The sequence below is a fragment of the Sturnus vulgaris genome, chromosome 10 (assembly GCF_052056855.1).
Source record: "Sturnus vulgaris isolate bStuVul1 chromosome 10, bStuVul1.hap1, whole genome shotgun sequence".
In the NCBI taxonomy this organism is placed as follows: Eukaryota; Metazoa; Chordata; class Aves; order Passeriformes; family Sturnidae; genus Sturnus; species Sturnus vulgaris.
The window spans coordinates 9329471-9341488 of record NC_142252.1 but is presented as its reverse complement, the minus strand read 5'-3'; the positions used below and the strand labels follow the sequence as shown (position 1 = coordinate 9341488).

The 12018-nt window shown below is 38.0% G+C and overlaps 1 long non-coding RNA gene across 1 annotated transcript in view; it reads right to left on the bottom strand.

Moving 5' to 3' along the window:
• Nucleotides 1–8490, bottom strand: part of LOC148222636 (uncharacterized) — an 86936-nt gene extending 78446 nt beyond the window's left edge. Inside the window, exon 1 of the long non-coding RNA XR_015805664.1 lies at nucleotides 8414–8490. This is a non-coding gene — a long non-coding RNA (uncharacterized LOC148222636). The remainder of the gene's footprint in view (nucleotides 1–8413) is intronic.
• Nucleotides 8491–12018: the final 3528 nt, after the last annotated feature.

The following is a 12018-nucleotide window of genomic DNA, read 5'->3' as shown; positions in this document are numbered from 1 at the left end:
AACTTGTTTGGTGACATGAGAGGAGAGCTCTGTATGTCGAAATGAACGGGCCTGACACCATAAATGTTAATAAAACAGTGCCAGTGAAGCACAGTGCAAGCTAATTCTGGCATTCATTTCGGAAGCTGTAATTTAATTCAGTCATAAATGAGCTTGGTACAAGTATTAATTTGAAGTCGCTTTTATTTCTCATCTGCTGGCTAAAGCTTGCAAACAATAGGGGAAAGGTCTTGCTATATTGCTACAAATAAGTAAACAATCTTTTCTGCCAAGAAGACTCCAGTGTAAATGCAGAGTCAGGGAATAATTTTTCGACTAATTTATCCTGCATATGGATACTTGGAACCTGCAGATGCTACATAACTATCTCTATCTAGAAATATTTCCCAAAGGACAAGAGAACTTCAATTGCACCTAGCTTATAATAAATCATTGCCATGGGCTGCTGCTAGCCCATATTAGAGAAGCACTGTGGACAGGGTGAGGTGTGGGTGAGCAGTCTGGCTCAGCCTTAGGAGCACAGTTCCCACCTGAGGTAAGGTCAGAAGCTGGGAAGAGGACATGAAGAGGATACAGAAGAGAATGAAAATCTCAGTCTATCAGAAAGCAGTTGCTAGAGCTTCCCTTCTCCCTCCCCCAGTGCTTTCTCCCTCCATGCTTTGACCTGTTCCTGGGGCTCCTCTTCCGTTATTCTGTGCATACCACCAAACCCTATCCCAGAGATTGCAGGAGTACAGGGAAAACAGGCTGCAAAATGAACTCTCTCTGTATTTACATTGGTTTCCAATTCCTTCTATGAACAGGAATATGGTGTTAATCTAAACTGTCCAACACATTATTGGGAGGGAATGGCACCCAGAGGATTATTGCAACATTTTACCTGGCAGATGCCACCATACTTATTGGTATGAAAATTTCCTCCCTCCATAGCAGCTACTGAAACCTCCCTCTGTGAAATTATTTTTATTTTAGGCATAGTTCTATTAAAATATTTTGTTAAACTCCTTAAGTATTATTGTGTCTAGAATGTACATTCATTATTCAGGAAAAGTTATTGCTAAAGTCAATAGAATTTTAAAGTAATGAATGATGTGTTTATTGTAGTTGGCTGGTTGAACACATTGCATTTTTATGAGTAATTTCTGTGGGCTACATATATATGTGTCCATATGTATGCACAGGTATATATATGTATGTATAAGTGTATATATTTATGTAGATTTGTGCATTTGTATACATATGTATTTTTGATTTTGATCTTCAAATCTGTGATTTTATATCAAATATTACTGAAGGGAATACTAAAATCAATTAGCAATGGTACATCAAAATGCTAAAAAGGAAGGCCAAAGTATCATTGAATTAACTTTCAGATAATCCTGAAATGTGTAATAGTGTCAAGCCAAATCTAGAAAGCATTTATAAAATAATGCAGGATATATTTGAAAAAACAAAATTAAAAAGCAAAGTTTCCTTATTTATCTTTTAAAAATAATATTTTGCAATAGATTTCCTACAGATTTTATCAAATAACCAGAGCCACTATAAATATGAAGAAAACAGGTAAAAGACAATTTTAAAGGCATCTTTTGAAAGGCAAACACTTTCAGTTTGGTTTTATTTTCACAGAGAAAAACTATATTCAATTCCATCAAGCTTTCTGTTTTCAAATATTTTGTGGTTCTGGCTTAATTCCAGAAAGGGGAAAAACTTCAAAGTTAAGGATCAAACCTCCAATATGACAAAGTTGGGTAAAATTAAAGCTAGTAACCTGTTGTGATAGACAGTAGGGAGGGAGTGATCTCTGACCTTGAATTTCCTTACTTTTGCTCAAATCATAACAAACCTCAAATACAGATGAGTTTCTTTTGCTGTTGCAATAATATGTCTTTTTATTTTGGAAGCAAATAAAGTCTAGAATGTTTGCATATGTGTATTGGTAATAAAACATTTCATAGCTCTAAGATAGCTACAAAACCTGACTCCCCCTTCCTGGGGAACTGTTCTGGGTTCTTTCTGTCCACAGGGCCTTGCAAACACCCTTTTCTTCCCTTTAGTCAGCATGAGAATGTGATCATAATATCCAGTGGCATGCAGTATAGTAGCATGTTGTGTTCTACTTCTAATAGGACTTATATTTGAGAAGAGTCAAGGTCCACACATGGAAACATCATTGATAAATCCATTGATAGAGCTTGAGAAATTGGGCAACTTTTTGGGCTTGAAGCTAATCACCTTTAGTGCAATTTTCTGTAGCAAGGCAAGTCAGTGGACATGCAGAAAAGATTGAAGGGGGGGGATGTGTGGAAACCACACATGTTGCTACATCTTATAGATTAAAAATTTTCCATCTCCATCTGTTCCTTAAGAGGAAAGTTGGATTTTGTGAACATATTTTTTCCACACACAAAAAAAAAGTAACTGCTTTCTGTAGAAAATTAGAGCTATTCATCAGACAGCCAAACACCTGCAAGCCAAATATTTCTGGCTGAAAGTATTGATCCTCTAAAGAGGATGGGAGTTTGGTGCTTCATTTCCATGCTCTTTGTGAGGGGCTTTATAAGTGCCACATTTTCAGTGTCTTGTGTGGCTGAGCTCGAGTGGGGACAGGAGCACACGTGACAGCAGTGCTGCTGTGGAACTGAATTTGGGTGTGAGCTGAAATCCCACTCCACTCCTGCAAGACTAGAAACTGCCTGCAAGCAATCCAGAGCAGTGGGGATGCTCAAGGACCTTGGGCTGGAAAAGAGCTCCAGGATCAGCTTAAGCAGACACAGATTCTGATACAGCACTGCAGAGAACAATCATTTCTTCAAGTATCTAACCATTTGCATGGTTAATGTTTCTTGCTGTGAGTTTTCAGATGGAACCTTTGTTATTTTACTGTAATAAAAACAAATCTTTTCAGATTTTTCCAATTAAAAACAAATCAATAAGCTCAAATAGTTTTTGGAAAGTAATGGGTCTCACTCTGCTCCATTAAACTCAGAGACATTAATTGGGCAGTTGATTACCCAAAACAGAAGCTTGGTAATGCTTGAATTTAGATTAGATATAAGAAAGAAGAACTTTGTTTTTTACAACAAAGTTGGTAAAATTCTGGCACGGGTTGCCCAGAGAGGTGCCCCATCTCTGGAAACACTCAAGGTGAAGTTGGATGGAGCTCTGAGCAGCCTGGTTTGTCGGAGTGGTCTCTGTGTATTGCAGGGCGTTGGAATAGATGGCCCTTAAAGGTCCCTTCCAGCCTAAACCACTCACTGAGTCTCTAGTTATTGTTAATAGTTCTATCTAACAACTATTTATTTTTTCAGAATTGCATTTTAGTTTTGGTCAAATTGAGTTTTGAAATACAGCTGGCAAAATAAAAAATAATCAAGAAAAGTATATTTTTTCAATCCAAAATATTTAGTTTCACTTCCAAAGAATGGCTTCATTTATGGTTTTGAGCTCTTTTATGTGTTTAAAAGCTTTTTCTCTTTTCTTTTAAAATTTAGAGGAATTTAAAAATGGACAGATTAAAAGCTTGTTTTGAAAGTTTTTGAAAGTGTTTTGGCAGTTCTAAAATGAACCACCCCATTTTGAAAATACTAAAATGAAGTGCTTTGACATTTAAATTTTTTTTCTACATTGTTTCATCTGGGACTATTTGCTAAATTCCATTCAAATTCATGAAGAGTCTCACTAACCCTGAAATTCATTTGTGTGGTGTATTTATTATTTGTCAGACAGCAGTGGTTCATTAAACTCTGCATCAGTTCAACCTTAAATAATGGGAGAGAATTCTTAATAGGGCCTTGTTCATATACAGCTACCATTCTCACTCCCCTTATAATTACTGCCCTAAGGGGCACTCAGCTGTGCAGAGCCACATTTACCTCTCTGGGAGAAGAGGTGGCAAGACAGACCTCAGCCCTCTGAGCTGGTGTTGCTTCCTCCTCTCCACTCAAGAAGGAACTCCTGGAGTATCCATATCACCCTTACAGCTTAAACCAGTGTTTCTGTAGCCTCTTGCTGAGCTCTGCCTTTCTGCCTCAGGCTGCTCCTGCCATCAAAGGAAGACACTTTGCTGTTAATATCACTATATGTGGTAACTGCACTTATGCTTTATTACCTTCTTTCTCAGTTTTTTATCATTAGTGAAAATTGGCCTGTTTATACTCCAACTGGTTTAAATGTTTCTAAAAGCCATTCACCTGCAGTAGCAGTCAACAGCTGGCATGCCAACATTTTTGTCTTTTTTGGCTGCTCAGCTTCACCAGGGCTATTCACAGCTTGCACTTTGCTAAGGTCGTTGGTATCACCCTTACACATTTCCTGTATTACATGAGGATCAGGTTCCAGTAGTTAACAAGTCAAAAAATATTCCTGGGGGAGGAGAGGAACTAGGTAGATAAGTGCGTTCCACATGTGCACTTTATTTTGGGAATTACTGCCTTCACCCATGTAAGAAATAATTGTGATCAAACATGGCTCTGAAACATGGCAATCCAGATCACACAGAAATGCCTTTGTACTCTGAATGTTCCAGTCCAGCAAGGCCAGAGTATGATGGGATGTCAACTGCTGGCCACTGCTCGGTGCCTGAATCTATAAATAGTCTCTGGGTCAAACTTTGCACTACTGTAATTGGGAATAGCTCCAGTAAAATCAGTATCTCCACATTTATTCTCTTGAAATTTAAAGCCAGGTTTGGCCCACTATGTGGACAGAGTCCAACTGGAAACTAGGGCCAACCTGACTTATGGGAGAGGAGATGAGAACTAACTTTCCTGCAGTTAGTTAGCCTCAATCCTCACGTGTCTCCCAGATATAACTGTTCTGACCTCAGTGGAATTGATCCTAATTTATGCCACTGTAACTGAGATTGCAGTGTGCATTGTTTGAATTCTGTTGGGTGCGCCTTCTTCTAGATGGAAACTATTTGCAAACTATAACAGCCTTTTTCCTAACGTTGAGGCTTGCCATATCTGAAATTTTTGGTGGGGCAGGGGTGTGGAGAAAAGGATATGATGCCAACTTTGTGCTTAGTGCTACCTAGTGACATTAAATTCTGTGCTGTTCTATTAAATTATCAGTACCTAATTAGGGGATTAGAAGACTACTCTCCTCTCATCCTAATTACAGAATGTGTTCCAAGATCACCCAAAAGAACGAAGGAGGTAGCTTTAGGACATTCAGAATGGCAATGTAGTGATTCTGTGCAGGCCTTTTTTCTTGTATAGGCGTTCCTGCTAATTGATTTTTCTTGCATCTGCAGCTTCTGTTTTTTCCAGCTTTACATATTACATTGCTGGAGCGTTTGATGAATGGGATGCTGTGCAGCTGAAAGATCACACGTCTCAAATGGCTCACTTGGCGTTCTCAGACTGAACTGACTGGCAGAGTTGCAGCTCTCTGACAAGGGGAATGGCTGCTTTTCTCTCAGAAAAGCACTGTAACTCTTAAATGCAACATAAAGGCAATATATAGCAAGATATTATGCACACATATATGAGTGTGTCTGTCTATATACACATGTATATGTGTGTGGATATATGTGTTTTTAGAGTGAAAGGCCACTTTGTCTTCCTGTAATTGCACTGGAAATGTTCAGTTTGTCAGCCTGACTTTTTTTCCCTGTTAGCAATGAAATTTGGCCAGGAGTCCTAGCATGCCATAAGAAATCAAGCCGTGACCACATTAAGCATGAATGGCAGGGCAAGGTTATTGCCTGTAACACTATGCTGGGGTGACCTGTTGCAGAGTTAGAGGCTGAGGTGTGAGGCTGGGTCAGATAACTATTTGCAAGTGAAGCACAAAATGAAACTCAAAGCTGCTTTGACTATTTACTCTTTCAAAAGGCATTTAGTGAGTATTTTTTATTTTGAAAGCATATATAGAAAACTTCAGCTGCAGGGCTTGCAGCCAACTCTCAGAAATCAAACCAGAATATTCCTTAATTTTACCTACAAGTACACTCATGGCATATTCCTACTTTACTTTTCAATGATTTGAAAAGCTTTTCTATAAACTCATGTATAAAGTGACTGCTGAAAAGCATCTGACAAAGATGGAGTGAAATAAAGCACAGGATCACCCAACCAATAACAGGAGTAGGTTGGTGGATCTTTCCTGTGATCACCTCTGGAGTTGTTCTACTGAGCAGGAAGTTAGATTCTCTTAAAGAAGAAAAACAAGAGAGGTGCCAGGGAATTGCACCACCTATAAACTTTCTGCCCTAGATCTGTCTCCTGAAATACTGAATCAAATTCAGATTAAAAAAAACAAAAACAAAGACATGTTTAATTTTGAAGCCTTCTTATTAATTTCTCTCTGCCTTTTTTTTTTTTCGTTTTTGTAATTTTTGATTTATTTTGCTTAGTAGACCCTTTAGCCCAAGAAGTACATTTGAATGCAGCTTTGAAGGGAATTTGGCTCAGTGCTGTAAGGCAGGCTAAGGAAGAGCCTGGTCTTAAAATAGACACAAAGCACAGTGCATGAATTGGCATCCAGGATCTCTCTGAAGCAAAACCTGAACTTTGCCTTGTGGAGTAGAAAACTTGAAAAGTACAATGAAAACTTTCACCAGAACCAGGGCTGCAAAGGATCTGCTGTGTCCCACCCTTTTACTGCAGCAAACAGGCTGATGTAACACTGGTCACCAACCAACACCAGCTTTGCCTCTAAGACTGCACACTTTTGTGTGGAGTCACTTGTGAGTTATCTTTCCGTGAGGAGAGGACAGTCTGACTTTTTCATCCCTCAGTCAATTGGAAAACTATTCAAATTTCATTGGATATCACTAAAGCTGATAGAAAAAGAACATTTTGTATTTGTAGGTTGTGGCTCATGCTTCATAGTAAGGTCTGACTAGGATAGAGGTGTTTGGAAGATTTGTACTACAGCCTTGTTTGATAATATAATCCAGAGCTGGACGCTGGACATAGGTATGAGATTGATGGCAGCAGCCACAGCCCAGGGAAGTGCCAGAGTTCAGCAGACTCCTTAGGAAGCTGTGGATTGTCCCAGCAGGAAAACCATTTCCTCCTATAGCACAGAGCAGCAGAGCATTACAGAATGCCAGTTCTTGCAAGAATTTCCAGATTAGCAACATTGTGAAGCACTTTCTGCATCCTGGAAAGCTTAAGATGCTGAGGACATAAAAGGTCATTTAAGGACTGCCCCAGTAAAGGCCCAGCCATATCTACCCCATTTCTGATTGACATTAGTCCAGTCTGTTCTTAAAACCCTGGTGGCACAGTACCTCCATAGCTTCCTACAGAGCAAGCTCTGCCTGGACTGGTCCTTAGCATTACAAAGCTTTTCCTAATAATGTCCAGTACAATTCTTTCTTGCTGCCAGTTATGCTGCTTTCACTTCTTTTCTGCCAAGCTAATTCATTTTTATACCAACCTTTTCTGTGTATGCTGACTGTTATCCCAGGTATCTCTTCTGCACGCTAATTATCTATAATCATTCAGTCTTACCTTTTAAGCTGTGTTTTCTAGAATTTTGGTTCTTCTCAGAGCTCCATCTAACAGCAGTCTGTCCGTCACTTAACAACTTTCTGGAAGTCATGTGCTCAACACTAGACCTTGGTACTTTAGCTGAAGCCTTACCCTCATTATAGGCTACTTTTAGCCTCCCTTGCAGGGCTGCTTTCACCAGACACACCCATGACTGCTTTCAACACTTAATTGTAAATAGCTGAGGCTACTTATAATTAAATTAATTACTTGATATAATTAAATAATTACTTGAGGCTGAACTGATGCTAAGAAAAGCCAGACATTCATCTGGCATAAAACTGATGCAGTGTCTCAATGTCTCTAAATAATACTGACTTGCATTATCTGAGCACAGTGTACAGGTTTACAAATGCCCTGGCATTACAACACCTGAGTCTCCTGAGCTATTTCACTACAGGTGCTGCTTCTGTCAACTGCATCTGTGTCTCAATCTGAAGCTCTTTCACTCTTGTGATGGACATAAACCCCCAATGCATGAATGATGCATGATTGCATAATTAGTACCAATTTTTTAACCAGAAGCATTTGCTGCATAAAGTATTACATCCAAATACTGCTTTGTTTTTCTGTTTTATAGATACTAGTGTTTAAAACTCTAATTAAGACATTATAATTAATGATTTAAATTCTGTTAAAATGTACAACCAGTGTGTTATATTCATAATGCCATCAGCTCTGATCAACTCTAAAATTGAGAAACGTTTGACTGATTTAAGGCATCACAAAATTATCATAATGTTATTGTAATTAACAATGTAATTAAGATTTACAGGTTGCATAATTCATTTCACATGTATAACAATTGAAGTTTAATCAATAAAAATTAAGTCTGCTAATTAGCAGTATTTTCAGAACCAAAAATGTTTCAACAATGAAATTTGGATAATATCGTTTTCCTTTCTTACCATTCTTTGCTGGATTGTTATTCTGCTTCCATATTTTCAGATTTCCAGATCTTCTCTTTGGTTGTACTTCTTTACTGTAGAGGAAAAAAATGAAGTTTTTAAAAACTGCAAATCTTTAGCTGATAAACCATATTATTCCATTTTAAGTTGCTCTTCTTTTATCCACAGTGGTCATTGTACTTGCTGCTGCATGTTGTTATCTACACCTTGGTCATATATTCATTTAAGTCATTTTATAGTAGAAAGAGCGTGTTATATTTATGGATTTGTAAGATTGAACCGTTTTAGAGACTGATTGCTGTAGTTTCATTTATGACAGTGTAACTTAGTTGGAGTCTTAGCTGAAGCCTTTTGAAATGGAATGGATCAAGCAATAATGGTCATTAGAGTATGTTTAACTAAAATCAGGCAACGCCCTTTTCTGTTGCTATTGCTGAACATGTAGCAATAGCATGAAGCAGTAGAGCTCCATTGTTTTAATGATTTTCCAGTCTTATTTAAATATATTGGTAGGTCCCCTATCCTGATGTTGTGATGAAAGAAGACAGTTTTGATACTTACAAGAGAGATTAAAGCGTTTAAAATGTGGTCCCTGTCTGAAAGGTGACAGAGTAGATCATTCCATGTAATCAAAGCAGATAAGAGATGGCAGTGATTATTGTAACTGCTCCATAGTCTCTCCACTGCTGTACCCAAAGTCCTTCAGTAGAATCATTTTTCTGAGCACTGTTACTACTTTGCACTGGCTTTGTTGCTAATACTCAATGCAAGAAAACAACACTACAGGTGTCTTTCAATGCTGACATTTACTCATTGTCATGGAACTTCTGCAGGTCACACCTCAGAGTGAGGAACCGCTGGAAAAATAGATCTTTTTATTTTGTTGTTGAAGGAGTCCTTCAACATAAAAGGACACAGCTTACAGGATTGGGCTGTCAGACAGCAGCTCATGACTTGCATTATGTTATATTGACAATGTCTTGGCAAATAAGACGCTGACAAATTGTTTTGCAATGAAAGCATAAACTATACAGAATATTGTGCAAGGCAGATAATATAAGGAGACACCCTCCAGTCTCCAAGGACTTGCATTTTTTTATTGCTTACCATATTTTTTCTAATATCTGTGCTGATGCAGTGTCTGATTTGGGAAGTGGGATTTTTTTTCCTTTCTGCCTCATGCAAAGCACCTATCGAGGCTGAGCCCAGCACCACTTGTGTTTGTCAGGGGATGCAAAGGAAACCCAGACTGCTGTGTTACAGAGGACAGAAGCTGCAGTAGGGGCTAACATCAGAGACTGAAAGATTCTAAGTATTCCAAGAGGTAATGTCAAAGAAGATTCAGGTTAGACTTTAGGTCTACAGAAGTGCAGGTGGATACATTTTATCTGCATGTTATGGAATATCCATCCTGGTCTTAACAAAAACCTAACTTTAAGAATAATAAATAAAATAAAATCTCCTACAAAACCCCACCATCATTAAGTTAAAAGCAAAGGCAGCATGCAAATTTGATTCACTGCTGAGAATTCAGAGGAACTCTTGCAGCCCCTTCCACTGCTGCTTTTAAGGTCAGATCTTGAACTGGTGCTGAATTCCTCACATTTGGGTGCACTCAGCATGGTTCACTGGTACTGATTTGTGTTTATCTCCCTTTGGTAGGAGTGGGGATTTAACTGCTTGACAGTCCTGATACTCATCAATGCTCTGTCAATCTTGTGTTTATCAAAATTTCAGACAAAGTGATGTTTTTAAAATACACTTAGATTAAAAACAGTAATTATTAGATGTGGCTGCGTTTCAGACTTCAGCCATTCTGGAGAGATGTTTCTAAAGAGATTAGGTGTGTGGCACCAGTTTACTGTGCAGAGAAAGATGAATTTTTTCGATTTCTGTCTTTCAAAAGCAAGCAGAAAATGGAGAAAATATATTTTCTTTAGCTTGTTAAAATCTGTAGTTAAATAAGCTTTCCACTAAGGTAACATATGGAAAACACTGATTCCAAAGAAAAAATAAATCTAGAAACGCCTGAATTAGTGAAAAGGGAGATAAAGATGAATGTAGTCTGTAAATAAATGTTATAATAGAAATCACAGTGACATAACACTATCCTTTCTGTCATATTTTTATGCTCTAATGAAGCCCTGTTACATATTTCTGTGGCCCCCTCTTTGATGAGTTCTTCAGTACTCCCTGCTGTAATAAGCAGTCATCTGCAATACCTGTGGTACTGGCCTCTCCCAAGACACCCAGTGTGGATTGTTCCCTAAATACTGATTTCTACAATTTCAATGGCACAAAGGATTCTGTGTTTTGACAGGGAAATCTTTATAACTTTAAAAATGAATTAAGTATTCATCCAATCATAAAATGACATCATGAAAGCAGCTCTTTCTCTGATGTGGTGACTATAGAGTTGCTTGACATTATTCTGCTAACACAGTTTGACTGGATATATGTTTTGACATCCAGACAACAGGGACACTGATGGAAACTGATGGACCCAATGTCAAAAGAAGAAAAGCTGGCTGCAGGAGGACACCCAGAAAATTAATAGGTGGATTGCAAAAAACCCCTTTCCCAAAGGGCAAAGTCAATAAAGTGAGGACTGAATAAAACGCCCAAAAACTGAAAAGAAAAAACAATTTGTATAAAAATAGCAAAGAGATAGTGAGAGGAGTTTTGGATGCAGGCTGAGGAATAGTTAATTTGAACCTGAATAGTTGACATTCAATATTCATATTTTTGTTTCTGTCACAGCCTTCAAAAATAACTGTGTTGATACTGTTGAGAACCTCATTATTAAGCATCCTTAATCTTGTTCACACTTTTAGTCTTTTCCTTAATTTTCACCATAAATATGTTCCAGCATACTATGAAAAAAATTCCATCCACAGGAGGACTAGCATTTTTAGATATTTTGGGAGGGGACATTTCAATTTAGAAGCCAAGACCTTTTCTCACTTCTATCGAGAGCCTTTGTAAGCAGTTCTGCTTGCACATTTATAAAGTGTATTTATATATAATCTTCAAAATCTCCAAGATTAAAAAAAAAAAAAAATCCAGTTTTGGAATCAGCCAGAAACATACTCCTTCACATATTTTGCCTATTCTGAACTGAACATTTGTATCTATCATAGACTTGTCACTTTTCCCTGTGATTGAGTGACATATGTTATAGGTAAAGGACTTGTGACAGGGCTCAAGGCAGGACCATGTTAAATAATGCAGTGCCAAAAATCCAGTATTTGCACAGTCAACAAACTCCTCTTCTCCAGGTAAATGATAACATTTACATATTTTGCCACCTGCTGACATCATGCCTCCCTTTGCACTGACTCCAGTATCAGACTATTTCTAAAACCAGTCAGAGAAACTTCATTATTCTGATTTTTTGGAGTAGTCTCTCAAGCCCCTGAGAAGCAGATTTTGGAAACTGTGAGACTGGTATAGCTAATATATGTTTACTGTGCTCTTATATTCTTCTGTAAGCCTCCAGTGGTGGCCACTGTTTGATACATGACACATATTTGCAAAATGGACCTTTGACTTGCTCCAGAATGGCCATTCTATTGTTCTGTGCAAAAAAACACACCAAAACAACC